Below are 16,099 nucleotides of genomic sequence, written 5' to 3'. Positions count from 1 at the left end.
TGGGATGGAGCCTCACAGGGGGCTCTCTGCTCATCAGGGAGCATGCTTCTCTGTCTGTCTGCCTCTCTGCCTACTTGTGATCTGTCAAATAAATAAAATAAAAACAAAAAAAAACAAAGAAAAGGCATGAGTAATACATTTAGGTACAGATTTCATTGGAGGGAAGAATGGCAATATAAACTTAGTTACCATAGTAACATTGCTCTTGTAATTATAGAATAGTAGATGAACTACAATTGCCAAAAAGAAGGCAAAGTAATGTTTGTTGAATAAATAAGGTGGGCAGGGATCAGGATGAAGAAAATTCCAATATGGTAGGATGTATACACATTATAGTGTTACCGTGAATAATTTTAAGAGAGCCAGTCATACCTACATTATATTATTATTTTAAAAATGATCCAACTCTGCTCTATTCCATTATTACTAATTATTAAGTCATAGTAACACTTGTATACTATATACTACTTTACATTACACAAGTGCTTTTATATAAATTACTTCACCTGATTATCCTAATATCCTAGAAAAGGAGGTTGGTAGGGCAGGAATCTTTATTTTAATAAAGAGCTTCAGGCTTAAAACAAAATTGAGAGGAAGGTATGGAGAATTTTTCCCACACACCCTCTGCCCCCACACATGCACAGCCTCTCCTATTTAGCAGTCTCACTCACCAGGATAGTACATTTTACCAAGGATGAACCTACACTGACACACTTTAACCCCCACTGAGTCTGTAGTTTACCTTAGGGTCCACTCATTGTGTTGTATATATACACTAGGTTTCGAATGGCAAGGATTTAATTCCTGAAACTTCACAAAAGAAGAATTCTGACAGGTAAAAAAAAAAAAAAAAAAAAAAAGTAAAGAAAAAAAAATTCTGACAGGTTAAGTTACTTACCAAATCACAAAATTAGGAAGTGAAGAAACAGGGACTTGTTAAGTCTTCTGCCTCCAAAAGTCATGCTCTTTTCATTAGATCTCACTATAAAGAGAGGAGAGCCTTGTTCAGAAAGCTGACTTTGCTAGTATTTATTACCTGCATTCTTCTTAAATCCTTGCCTGCTATAAGCCTTCCTGAAAAGTATCTCATTTAGGTACCTTCTGACCTTCAGTATAAAATGATCCCATAAACACTTGTATAACAATATTTAAACATCCCACTGATGTTTTGAAAAATACTTAGAAACATTATCAGCCCCTCCATGCCTACTCCAAACTTCCCTGATGTTCATGTAATGTCACAGAAACATGAATGGGACATTTTGTTGAATTTGACAAAAGGAATCAAAGCAAATCTTTAGGAGAATCATACCTTTTACCTTTCACTAGCAGTTAAGGCTACTGCTTTTCAACTGCCATACTATTTTATACACACAGGCATAAATTCAACTTAAATTTCAGTACTAAGTTAAATTCTAGTATAATTAATGGTGGTTCCTCTTTGAAATGTAAAGGATAACTTCAACACAGTACCGGAAGTCCTAGCCCCAGCGATCAGAGAACAAAAAGAAATAAAAGGCATCCCAATCAGCAAAGAAGCCCAACTCTTTCTTTACAGATGACATGAAAACCGGAAAGACTCTTCCCCTAAAATTACTCGAAGTCATACACAACAATTCAGTAATGTGGCAGGATACAAAATCAACGCATAGAAATCAGTTGCTCTCCTGTACACTAACAATGTACCTGCAGAAAGAGAAATGAGGGAAGCAATTCCATTTACAATAGCACCAAAAACCATAAGATACCTTGGAATGAACCTAACCAGAGGTGAAGGAAGAAACTACAGAACACTTATGTTCTGAAACTGATGAAGACACAGAAAGATGGAAGAACATTCCATGCTTATAGATCAGAAGAATAAACAGTTAAAATGTCTATGCTGCCCAGAGCCATGTATACTTTCAACACCATCCCACTCAAAATACCAACGGCATTTTTCAAAGTTCTGGAACAAACAATCCTAAAATTTGTATGGAACCAGAAAGATCCCGAATTGCCAAGGAAATGTTGGAAAAGAAAACCAAAGCTGGAGGCATCATAATGCCTGGCTTCAGGTTGTATTACAAAGCTGTGATCATCAAGACAGCATGGTACAGGCGTAAAAAACAGACACACATTTGTCTCCAAAGGCAAAAATGAACTTTTGTGACTTCATCAAGAGCAAAAGCTTCTGCAGAGCAAAGGAAACAGTCAACAAAACAAAGAGGCAACCTATGGAATGGGAGAAGATATTCACAAATGCCACTCTAGACAAAGGGCTGATGTCCAAGATCTATAAAAAACTCCTCAAACTAAACACACACAAAACAGATAATCAAGTCAAAAAATGGACGGAAGACACAAACAGACACTTCCCCAAATAAGACATACAAAGGGGTAACAGATACATGAACAAACATTCATCATCATTAGCCATTAAGGAAATTCAAATCAAAACCACACTGAGATACCACCTTACAACACTTAGAATGGCCAAAATGAAGAAGGCAAGAAACAAACGCTGGAGAGATTGTGGAGAAAGGGGAACCCTCCTACACTGTTGGTGGAAATTGGTACAGTTGCTTTCGAAAACAGTGTGGAGGTTCCTCGAAAAGTTAAAAATAGAGCAACCATATGACCCAGCAATTGCACTACTACAAAGATACAGATGTAGTGAAAAGAAGGGCCACATGCACCCCAATGTTCACAGCAACAATGTCAACAACAGCCAAACCGTGGGAAGAGCTGAAATGCCTTTCAACAGACAAATGGATAAAGATATCGTCCAGTTATATAATGGAATATTACTCGGCCTTCAGAAAGGATGAATACCCAACTTTTCCATCAGCATAGATGGTACTGGAGGAGATTATGCTAAGTGAAATAAGTCAAGCAGAGAAGTCAATTATCATAGGGTTTCACTTATTTCTGAAAAATAAGGAATAGCATGGGGGATATTAGGAAAAGGAAGAGAAAAATGAAGGGGGGAATCAGAGGGGGAGACCTGAAGAGACAATGGACTCCAGGAAACAAGCTGAGGGTTTTAGAGGGGAAGGGGGGAGGGGAATGGGTTAGCCCAGTGATGGGTATTAAAGGGGGGCACGTATTGCATGAACACTGGGTGTCATACACAAACAATGAATCAATGAACTAATCAAAAACTAATAATGTATGGTGACTATCATAATACTAAAAAAAAAAGATAAAAAACAAAACAAAAAAAAAAAACAAAGGCAAGGAGGTTCAACTCCTTTTGAATCCTCCATTACTGTTTCACACATATTAAGCCTTTGATGTAATTTAATAATATATAAAAAATTAAGTTTACAGTGATATTAAAATGCAAAGGAAGTAATTTTTAAATTTTCAAATGAACTGAAGTTGAAAATACATCATGTAGAAGTCCCCTATAATCCCACCAAGGTAACCAATGTGAACAATTTGGTGGGTAATTTTGAAAATTTTCTATTCATGTATTACATTATACTGCATAAATATATACTTTCTTACTTTACAAAAATGGGATCACAAAAATGTGCTATAACTTGCTTTTTTCACTTACTCCATCTGGACGTCTTTCTAAGTCAATACATTAAGATGAATTCCTTATAGCATTTGCTCACATTCAACCTTCTCATACAGGACTTCCCTGACCACCCAGTACTGCTTATCTCCCCTTCCTATTTTTTCTCAATGGCACTTCACAATTTCTAAAATGACTTGGCAAACATTTCTTGTAAAGGGCCAGGTAATAAATATTTTAGGTTTTGTGGCAATTAAGGTCTCTGTTGTAACTAGTCGACTTTGTTAGAGACAGTATGTGAACAGATGGCATGGCTGAATTCTAATAAAACTATTTAATAAAATAGGATGCATCCTAGATTTGGTCTGCAGACCATAGTAAAATAGTTTACTTATCTTATTGGCTGTTATGGGTTGAACTGTGTTTTCTTCCCGAAAGATATACTGATGTCCTAATCCACAGTATCTCATAATGTGACCGTTTGGAAATAGGGCCCTGGCTAATGTAGTTAAGATGTCATAAAGGAGTACGGTGGGCCCTTAATACAGTATGATTGGTTGTCGTTATAAAAAAAAAACAACATAGGCACAATGCCATGTGACAACACAGGCGTGCACTGGAGTAATGTAGGGGTAAGATAAGAAATGTCAAGACTAAGGGCTACCACTATGAGCTATGAAGAGGCAAGGAACAGATTCTATCCAGAATTTCAGAAGGACTTCTGGCCTCCAGAACCTTAAAATAAACTCCTGTTATTTTAAGTCACCCAGTTTGTGGCACTCTGTTACAGCAGCCCTGAGAAACTAATACACTGTCAATACATTATCTGTGTACCTAAAATAGAATGTTAGCAAATTAGGCAGAAATTTTGTTTGCTTTGTTCCCTTCTATATTCCTAGCATCAAGAATCACACCCAGCATAGTGAGCACCTCAGTATCTTTGTTGGATAAACTAAACTTTCTTGCTATAAGCAGGTGCATAATATATTAGTGGAATAAATATAGTGTAATCTAACTAGTCCCAAATCTGCATGGATATAAGCTTTCACTTCTCTCGGGACAATACCTAGTAGACAAGCCAGGTCGTATCTATGGTAGGTGTATATTCATGTTCTTCTTTGGTGATGTTGGTCTGTTCAAATATCTTGCTCATTTTTAAATTGGTGTGTTGTTTTCTCATTATTATGTTTAGAAGTTTTAAAAAATAGAATTCTAGATGCAAGGTCTTTATTAGAAAATCCTTTTTAAGTATTTTCTCCCACTCTGTGGCTTATCTTCCCATTCTTTAACTGTGCTTTTTTAAAGAGCAGAAATTTTCATTTTTATCGAGTCCAATTTATTTACTACTACTTTTGGTACTGTATCAAAGAAATCCTTGCTGAATGCCAAGTCTCAAGGGTCTATGTTTTCTAGCCAGAAGTTTTATAGTTTTCGGTTTGATATTCAGGTCTATCAACTATTTTGGTAATTCTTATATATGGTGTAAGGTAGGTATTCAAGTTCATTTTGTTACATAGGAATAGCCAATTGTTTCTGAACTATTTGTAGAAAAACTATCCTTTCTCAAGTGAATTGCCTTTACACTTTCATAAAAAATCAGTTGTCCATGTATATATGGGTCTATTTATGTACTCTATTCTACGCTTGGGCAAACTTTTTATGTAAAAGGCCAGAGAATAAATATTTTAGGTTTTGCAGACCACAGTGTCTCTGTTGGAACTACACCATCTGCTGTTGCAGACAAAAGCAGCCATAGATAAAACATAAACAAATGGGTGTGGCTGTGTTCTACCAATACTTTACAAAACTAGGAGGCACCCTAATTTCACCTGGGAGCTCTACCCAATTTCTGCTCTATTCTGTTCTACTGATCTATTTGCTTTTAAGTCTTGAAATCAGTGTTCTGTGTGTAGTTAAAAACCACAGTTGCAAAGCCATCTATGAAAAACCCACCGCAAATATCATTCTCAATGGAGAAAAACTGAGAGCTTTTCCGCTAAGGTCAGGAACACGGCAGGGATGTCCGTTATCACCACTGGTGTTCAACATAGTACTAGAAGTCCTAGCCTCAGCAATCAGACAACAAAAAGAAATTAAAGGCATCCAAATTGGCAGAGAAGAAGTCAAACTACTGCAGATGACATGATACTTTATGTGGAAAACCCAGAAGACTCCACTCCAAAACAGCTAGAACTTGCACAGGAATTCAGTAAAATGTCAGGATATAAAATCAATGCACAGAAATCAGTTGCATTTCTTTACACCAACAATAAGAAGAAAGAGAAACTAAAGAGTAAATCCCATTTACAATTGCACCCAAAACCATAAGATACCTAGGAATAAACCTAACCCAAGAGGCAAAGAACCCATACTCAGAAAACAAGTACTCATGAAAGAAATTGAGGAAGACACAAAGAAATGGAAAAATGTTCCATGCTCATGGATTCGAAGAACAAATACTGTGAAAGTGTCTATGCTACCTAAAGCAATCTACACATTTAATGCAATCCTTATCAAAATCCCATCCATTTTTTTCAAAGAAATAGAATAATCCTAAAATTTATATGGAACCAGGAAAGACCTCGATAGCCAAAGGAATATTGAAAAAGAAAGCCAAAGTTGGTGGCATCACAATTCCAGACTTCAAGCTCTATTACAAAGCTGTCATCATCAAGACAGTATGGTACCGGCACAAAAACAGACACACAGATCAATGGAACAGAATAGAGAGCCCAGAAATAGACCCTCAACTCTATGGTCAACTAATCTTCGACAAAGCAGGAAAGAATGTCCAATGGATAAAAGACAGCCTCTTCAACAAATGGTGTTGGGAAAATTGGACAGCCACATGCAGAAAAATGAAACTGGACCATTTCCTTACACCGCACATGAAAATAGACTCAAAATGGATGAAGGACCTCAATGTGAGAAAGGAATCTATCAAAATCCTTGAGGAGAACACAGGCAGCAACCTCTTTGACCTCAGCGGCAGCAACTTCTTCCTAGGAACACGGCCAAGGGCAAGGGAAGCAAGGGCAAAAATGAACTATTGGGATTTCATCAAGATCAAAAGCTTTTGCACAGCAAAGGAAACCCTTAACAAAACCAAAAGACAACTGACAGAATGGGAGAAGATATTTGCAAATGACGTATCAGATAAAGAGCTAGTATCCACAATCTATAAAGAGCTTAGCAAACTCAACACCCAAAGAACAAATGATCCAATCAAGAAATGGGGCAGAGGACATGAACAGACATTTCTGCAAAGACGACATCCAGATGGCCAACAGACACATGAAAAAGTGCTCCACATCACTCCGCATCAGGGAAATACAAATCAAAACCACAATGAGATACCACCTCACACCAGTCAGAATGGCTAAAATTAACAAGCCAGGAAATGACAGATGCTGGTGAGGATGCGGAGAAAGGGTAACCCTCCTACACTGTTGGTGGGAATGCAAGCTGGTGCAACCAACTCTGGAAAATGGCATGGAGGTTCCTCAACAAGTTGAAAATAGAGCTACCTTACCACCCAGCAATTGCACTACTAGGTATTTACCCTTAAGATACAAACGTAGTGATCTGAAGGGGCACGTGCACCCAATGTTTATAGCAGCAATGCCCACGACAGCCAAACTATGGGAAGAACCTAGACGTCCATCAACAGATGAATGGATCAAAAAGAGGTGGTATATATATGCAATGGAATACTATGCAGCCATCAAAAGAAATGAAATCTTGGGGTGCCTGTTAATTTTTCGTTTTAAAATTCTGAATCTAAGGGACACCTGGGTGGCTCAGTCGGTTAAGTGTCTGCCTTTGGCTCAGGTCATGATCCCAGGGTCCTGGGATCAAGCCCCGCATAGGGCTCTCTGCTTAGCAGGGAGCCTGCTTCCCTTCCTCTCTCTGCTTGTGATCTCTGTCTGTCAAATAAATAAATAAAATCTTAGGAAAAAAAAAATGAAATCTTGCCATTTGGGACGACATGGATGAACTAGAGGGTATTATGCTTAGCAAAATAAGTCAATCAGAGAAAGACAACTATCATATGATCTCCCTGATATGAGGAAGTGAAGATGCAACGTGGGGGGCTTGGGGGGGAGGGAAAGAATAGATGAAACAAGATGGGATCGGGAGTGAGACAAACCATAAGAGACTCAATGTCACAAAACAAACTGAGGGGGGCCGGAGGGAGGGGGGTAGGGAGAGGGTGGTGGGGTTATGGACACTGGGGAGAGTATGTGCTATGGTGAGTGCTGTGAAGTGTGTAAACCTGGCGATTCACAGACCTGTACCCCTGGGGCTAATAATATATTATATGTTTATTAAAAATTTAAAAAATTAAAAAAAAAACCCACAGTTGCTCCTGGAGTGTTAAATAAGTGTCAATCAAGTCTGGTTGATAGTGTTATTCAAATCTTCTGTTATCATTAGTCATTTTCTGTCTATTTCCTCTATCAATTATTGAAAAGGGGGTATTGATAATCCCAAATAGAACTGTTTCTTTATTTCTTCTTGCAGTTCTTTCAGATTTTGCCCTATTTTGAAGCTACATTAGGAATGTAAATGTACGGTCTTGATGAAGTGACTCTTGTATCATTGTGCAATGATTTTTTTAATTTAAATTAATGCAATGATGTTTTTTACCAATGGTAATATTCTTCGCTCTGAAATCTACTTTGACATCATTACAGACATCTCATCTTCTCTTCCATTAGTGTTATTATGGTATACTCTTTCCCTATTCTTTTATATTTTACCTGTTTCTTTCCTCATATTTAAAGCTTTGTGGGTTTTTTGTTGCTGTTGTTTTTTGGTAGATAGCATATAGTTTATCTAATCTGACAATTTCTGCTTTCATTGGTAATCTAGGCCACCCACATTTATTATTATTGATAGGTAGGTAAAGCTAACAGCTTTGTATTTCTTTTCTACCTATTTATCTCTTTTCTCCCTTTTCTTCTATTTTTGTCATCTGTGTTAAGTGACATTTCTTAGGACTTCCATTTTGTCTTCTTTTTGGCTTATTAAGCTATTAGTTATTGTTATCTTAGTGATTAAGATTTATAGTGTCCTTCTTAAACTTACCCGTCTTTATAACAAGTGATGTTACAGCACCTCATGCACATTGAAGTATACGAGTATACATTTCTTTCTCTCCTCTTGATCTTTATGCTATTTTTGGCATACAACTTTCTTTTACATATTTTATAAACTTCAGATGTACTTTATACATGTTGTAAACCCTACTGTCGTTTTTGCTTAAATAATCACTTTAAAGATTTTTTAAATTTATTTGACAGAGTTCACAAGTAGGCACAGAGGCAGGCAGAGAGAGACAGAGAAGCAGGCTCCCCACTGAGCAGTGAGCCTGATGCAGGACTCGATCCCAGCACCTGGGATCATGACCTGAGCTGAAGGCAGAGGCTTTACCCACCGAGCCACCCAGGCGCCCCTTAAATAATCACTTTAAAAGAGAGTTCAATAATACAAATATCTTGTGTATATACCTATATCCACTACCATTTCCAGAGCTTCTCATCCTTTGTCTAAGGTCTACATTTCTATTTGATATTTTCCTTCTGTCTGAAGGATTATTATTTGTAGTGCATGTCTGCTGGTGATGGATTAAGTTTCTACATACCTAAAAATAACTACATTATTATTTTTCATAGGTATTTTCACTAGGTATAGATCCTCAATTGACAGATTTTTCTTTGTGTTTTAAAAATGTAGCTATTAAGTTCTTGCATGCACTGTTTCTCATGAGAAATCCACTATCATCCTTATCTTTCTTCTTTTGTATGAAAGGTCTCTTTTCTCCTGTGGATGCATGTAAGTTTTCTGTAACTTATTTATCACCAATTTTGAGCAATCTTGACTATAATGCACCTTGGTCAAGTTTTTGTCATGTTTCTGGTGCTTAAGAGTTTCTTGAACTTCTTGGATCTGCTGGTTTAAACAGTTTTCATCAAATCTATGAAGACTGAGGCCACTGTTTCTTTGAATTTATCTCTGACCCTCCTGCTCCTACCCTTGAGAATTCTACTAACATGTATTATTAGGATGCTTGAAGTAGTTCCCCTTGCTCACTGATGTCCAGTACATTTTTTCTATTTTATGGTAATTTCTACTGCTGTATCTTTAGGCTTACTGATCTTTTCGTCTGCAATGTCTAATCTGACATTAATCCTAACTTGTGTATTTTTCATCTCACACATATTTATTATCTCTAGAAGTTCAATTGGGTCTTTTGCATGTATTCTGTAACTCTAACTTCTTGAAGGTATAGGACACAGTTATAAAAAGTAACTTTTAATTTCTTTGGTAATTCAACATCCTTGTCAGCTCTGCATTACTTTTAATTAATTTTTCTCCTTATTATATATTGTACTTTCATGCTTCTTACACATGCCTGATAATTTCTAATTGGATGGTGGACACTGATTTTCACCTTTTTTGCTACTGGATCTGTAGTGGATTTTTTTTGTATTTCTGTAATTTTTTTTTTTTGAAGATTTATTTATCATTGGAGAGAGCAAGAGAGAGCATGTAAGAATGAGGGCAGTGGGGAGAGGAGCAGACACCTCACGAGCCTGACATGGGGCTTGATCTCAGGATTCTGAGATCAAGACCTGAGCCAAAATCCAGTCAGACACTCAAGCAAAGGTGTCCCTGTTATTTCTGTACCTTTGAACTTTATTCTAGGACACAGTTAAGTACTTGGACACAATATGGTTCTTTTAGGTCTTCCTTTTAAGTAGGTATTTACCCAAACAATACAAAATTACTAATACAAAGGGTTACATGCACCCTGATGTTTATAATAGCAGTACCTACAATAGCCAAATCATGGAAACAGCCCAGATGTCCATGAACTGATGAGTCAATAAAGATGGGGGGGGGTGTGTATGGGTATATATATACATACACACACACATAAACCTACATACATACATATATACAATGGACTATTACTCAGCCATCAAAAAGAATGAAATCTTGCCATTTTCAATGATGTGGATGGAACTGGAGAATATGATGCTAAGTAAAATAAGTCACAGAAAGACAATGTATTTCACTCATATATGGAATTTAAGAAACAAAACAAGGTTAAAAAAGAAAGGAAAACAAAGAAACAGACTCTTAAAAAAAAAAAAATTTGAGAGAGAGAGAAAGCGTGAGCAGCGGGGGAGGCAGCAGAGGAAGTGGGAGCAGAAGCTCTGTTAAGCAGGGAGCCTAACGTAGGGCTTGATTCCAGGATCCTGAGATCATGACCTGAGCCAAAGGCAGACGCTTAAGTGACTGAGCCACCCTAATACCCTCCAGACTATTAACTATAAAAAACCAAACTGATGGTTACCAGAGGGGAGATGTATGGGGGGGGGGGGAGGATGGATGAAACAGGTGATGGGGATTAAGGAGTGCACTTGTGAAGAGCACCGGGTATATAAAAGTACCGAATCACTATTTTGTACACCTGAAATTAAATTTCACATTGGATGTTAAAAGGAATTTAAACAAAAAAGTTAAAAAAAAAAAAAGAAAGAAAGAAAGATACCTTTGGTGGAATTGGAGCAGCACTTATTCCAGGCCAATTTATTTACTACTGAGCCAAGATCCTTCTGTGTCTCTAGCCAACGTCCCATGAGTCAAGAGTCAAATGGTTCCGAACCTGGCTGGTGAGGACAGGAACCTTTCCTGATCCAATGGAAGCATCAAGCACTGCTATCTTTATCCCCTCCAGGAGTTTCTTTCCCTGGTCTGTAGTTATTTCTTTACATGCATGCACTAGTCAGTACTCAGATGAATAGTTTAGCAGGACCTCTGAAGCTTTCTAGAGCCCTCTAGTACTCTGTTTTGTGAACTCTAGCTCCTTTGGTAATCTTAGCCATCTCCACAGGTCAAAGAGAATCCATGGATCTTACCCTGGATTCCCCCTACTTGTGCCAGGGACTGGAAACTTTCTCAAGGTAGTAGGCTAGGGCAATCACAGGGTTCATCTAACTTGTTTCCCATCTATCAAGACCATTGCCTTTCATTATCCAGTGTCAAGTGTCTTGATTATCACTGTTTCATGTGGTTTTTTTTTTGTTTTATGATTGTATCAGACAAGAGGGTAAATCTTACCTCCTTTTATCCCGTTTTTGGTCCTAAGTGCAAGCTGCATAGTCATTTGGACACCAAATCAAACAGGGATTACGTTATAAAACTATTGTTAAACTATTATGCATATTGGTGTGAAAAATCCTAACCAAAGCATTTGCAAATTAATTTTCGTAACATACATGAAAACAACAATGAAAAACTCCATAAATACCAATAGTACTAAGCCTAAAAATAGGGGCACGTGGGTGGCTCAGTATGTTACTCTCCTGCTTTGAGCTCAGTCATAATCCCAGGATTCTGGGATGGAGCCCCGAGTCAGGCTCTCTGCTCAACGGAGAGTCTGCTTCTCCCTCATCTTCTCCCTCTCCCCCCATCCTGCTCATGTTCTCTCTCGGTAATTTTTTTAAAATCTTAAAAAAAATAAAAACCTAAAAATGTAAGCATGGTCCATTAAGCAAAAGATTAACAATATTACGCACTGTATTAAGATTAAGAGAAGAAAACTATACAATCATTCCAATAGATGCTTGAAAATTATCTGATAATGTTCAACAACCATTCACTTAAAATTTGAAAATAACAAAGTGTCAAAAAATGAAGACTGAAAGAGACCAACCTTACCTTCATGAATTGTAACAAAGATGATGGATTCAAGCCTATGTTCAAATCCCAAATATGTTCAAATCCCAACTCTTTTGTTTTTTTTGTAAAACATCTTAGCTAAGTTATTTAATATCCCTCCCTTTCATTCTCCTTATCTGTAAAATGAGGATACCACTACCTCCTACCCCACATACTACCCAGGGCTTTTGTGAAGATTAAGTCAGTCAATAAACATAAAGCACTTATAATCTACCTGACTCACAGTATGTACTCAATAAATGGTAACCTGTTATCAGTGCAGCTCTTGTTGCTGTTGCCACTATCTTTTATCAGAAACCCACAGAAAACAACATAATCAAAAATAAAAATTAGAAGCAGTCCTATTGAAGTCAGAATTCAAACAAGATATTTGGAGTCATCACTTACTCAACACTGTTCTACATGGCTTAACCAAAAACAGAACAAATGATGATATAAAAATGGAAAAAGAAAAACTTGCAGATGGTATTATCTATTAAGGAAAAGAATGAGAATCAAATGACAAACTACCACAACTATTTAGAGTTTAACAGTTAAACAAAAGATCATCGAAAAACATAGTTCTCCTACATACCAGGAATAACCAATTAGGAATTTAAAAGAAAAAATCCTAGTCACAACAGCAGCAAAAACTGTAATAAAGAAAAAAAAAAACTAATCAGAGCTATGTAATAACCTAATACAGAAAACCATAAACCCTTACTAAAAGCTCATTAGTCAAATACCATGAAATGGAAAACAAAATATACATGGTACAGACACTGGTTCTTCCCAAATTACTGTATTAATGCAACACAATTTTTACCTAAACTACAAAGAAGTCGTTTATTATATAAGTTCACAAACCAATTTAAAATGTCACACAAAATATTAGATAATGACCAAAAGCCAATTTTCAAGAGAAGAATGAAGAGAAAACTTGCTCTATCATCTATTAAGGCATAATGCAACATTGTAATAATTAAACGGGGCATTGTGTTTGAATATTTTGATCAATGGTATAAAGCAAAAAAAAATCCAGAAACAGACCCATATATATTTCAGAATTTAATCATCTGATTAAAAAAAAAAAAAGCACCTATCACTGGGGGAATAAAGGACCATTTAAAATAGTACTGGGAAAACTGGCTCCAAAAGCAAAAAGATAAAGAGTTCTACTTCATTACACATCCGTACACTCCAGATTAAGGATCTTTAGATTCTGACTATTGGAAGAAATAGAGACCTCAGAGTTAGGCAAGTCCCCCTACAAATTATCACTGACTTGTTTCAGACATATGAAAAGGTTAAAAAATATTTTGATGACTATTTACATTCTCACTGCAGCTTAAGAAATATAACTCATACAGTTGAACCAAATAAACAGGTCTTGCTCTTAAGTTTAAAGTTTAGAGAGGTAGAATATGCACAGAATGCTACAGAAGCACAGAGAACAGCCCAATTCACAAAGGACCCAGGAAGGCCCAGAAATGAAATGCAAGTAAAGGTCTTTCTAAACAGAGAACATAGCATACACATGAGCTATATGTCACCTTTGACTCTAAATGTCAGATGAAGATTATCAATGGCAAAATTCCAGCACAGGCCAGTGTACAAACCAGAGCTGCGATATCTGAAACACAGCTCTGATGAGTTTACTTTCTGTTAGGGAATGGAGGTGAGGAATACAAGCAATAGAACATCCAAACAAAAACAGACTGTGGAGACAACCAATATGAAATGCACTCTTCAGAAGTAATGATGAAACGAATCTACTTCAGAGCAAAGAATGAAACCTTGTAAATGAAACATGGAAACTTGGAGGCAGAACATCCAAATTTTTAATAGAGCCAACAGATTTATTGTGCTGAAAGAAGTAAAGCTCCTGCTCTGGGATATGTATACATGCAGCTTTAGAATAATAACCTATACTACAGCCACATTTCAACACACACAGCTCTTACTCATGATCAATTAGCTAACTAATTTCTCATTAAATCTCATTAAGATATACCAGACAGACACAGAATGAGAGAAAGACTCTAAACATTGTAACATATCGTGAGTGTTTCTGAAGATGGTTGACCAGGTGTGTTTCTTGAATTTCTCTTTTCTCCTGGTTTCTATATAATGGTATCATGTGGTAGAATTCTTTCATCTATCTTACTTTATGTCTCCTTCACTGAATTCTCTGCTAGGGTTTACCTCCTGGCTATGGAAGTACCCAAGTATTTGGAATCTACTGCTTTTTAAAAATACTAACATATGAAGATACAGAACTTCAACTATTACTATTTCAAACAAAATAATTTCAAGAATTATGGGTGGGGGGGGGCGCGTGGATGGCTCAGTGGGTTAAATCCTCTGCCTTCGGCTCAGGTCATGATCCCAGGGTCCTGGGATTGAGCCCTGCATCAGGCTCTCTGCACAGCAGGGAGCCTGCTTCCTCCTCTCTCTCTCTCTCTGCCTGCCTCTCTGCCTACCTGTGATCTGTCAAATAAATAAATAAAATCTTTAAAAAAAATTCTGGCTGGGATCATTGATTCCAGTTATGTATCATTGTCTTGGATATTCTGCCTCTGACTCAAATAAAAGGGTCTAAAAACAATACACAAATAACACACATGCTCACACATATAGACATAAATGCACTCACTTGAAGAAAAAAATTATCTTTTTCCCCACCTAAGATCACCCTTTTTGAACTACCTAAATCAATGGGGTCCATCACTGCCTCTTAGCTATCCATTATTCTAGCTTATCTAATCATCTTTGATGGTCTTTCCTATTTGTCTCCTCTTTTCTACCTTCTACCATGACAATCATCATTTCGGCACATGGATCACCTTACTATTTAATGGCCTTACTGCTTCCAGTCTCTTTCCATCCTCCAAATCAGTCTGACATTACAGGTGGATCAACCTAACTTGTCACTCTCATTTTCAAAGCTTTTAAAGGGTCAATAATAATGCCAAATATTTAGCTATTTTAGAACTTAAAAATTTGGCTTCATGTGCCTGTCTAACCTATCTTCTCCAGTACTTAAAATCTATTCTATGTCCAATGGAAAAAAGTCTCTGCAACAAACAATTTTGGGAGAAAACTGGGACATCCACATGCCTAAGAATGAAACTACCATTTCCTTACGCCACACACAAAAACAGACTCAAAATGGATGAAAGACGTCAATATGAGACAGGAATCTATCAAAACCCTTGAGGAGAGCACAGGCAACTTCTTCCTACAAACATTGCCAAAGGCAAGGGAAGCAAGGGCAATATTGGGACTTCATCAAGATAAAAAGCTTTTTGCAAAGCAAACAGTCAACAAAACCAAGACAACCGAAGAATGGGAAAAGGTATTTGCAAATGATGTATCAGACAAAGGGCTAGTATCCAATATCTATAAAGAACTTATCGAACCTAACACCCAAAGAACAAATAATCCAATCAAGAAATGGGCAGAAGGCAAGAACAGACATTCCTGCGAAGACAACCAAATGGCCAAGAGACACATGAAAAAGTGCTAAACATCACTGGCATCAAGGCAATACAAATCAAAAGCACATGGAGATATCACGTCACACCAGTCAGAATGGCTAAAATTAATCAGTCAGGAAACGACAGGTGTTGGCGAGGATACAGAGAAAGGGGAACCCTCCTACATTGCTGGTGGGAATGCAAGCTGGTGCAGACACTCTGGAACACAGTATGGAGGTTCCTCAGAAAGTTGAAAATAGAGCTACCCTACTACCCAGCAATCGCACTACTGGGTATTTACCCTAAAGATACAAATGTAGTGATCCGAAGGGGCACATGCACCCAAACGTTTGTAAGAGCAATGTCCACAATAGCTAAA

The 16,099-nt window shown here is 37.2% G+C and overlaps 1 protein-coding gene across 2 annotated transcripts in view; it reads right to left on the bottom strand.

Moving 5' to 3' along the window:
* The window catches only part of IL6ST (interleukin 6 cytokine family signal transducer), a 55,535-nt gene that overhangs the window by 35,615 nt on the left and 3,821 nt on the right, over positions 1 to 16,099 (bottom strand). For both annotated transcript variants that reach the window (XR_013966864.1, XM_080804168.1), the window contains exon 2: positions 902 to 985. The gene's annotated coding sequence lies outside the window, so the exon portion shown is untranslated. The remainder of the gene's footprint in view (positions 1 to 901; positions 986 to 16,099) is intronic.

Source organism: Martes martes (assembly GCF_963455335.1).
Source record: "Martes martes genome assembly, chromosome: 5".
In the NCBI taxonomy this organism is placed as follows: domain Eukaryota; kingdom Metazoa; phylum Chordata; class Mammalia; order Carnivora; family Mustelidae; genus Martes; species Martes martes.
This window is presented reverse-complemented; position numbering and strand designations above follow the sequence as displayed.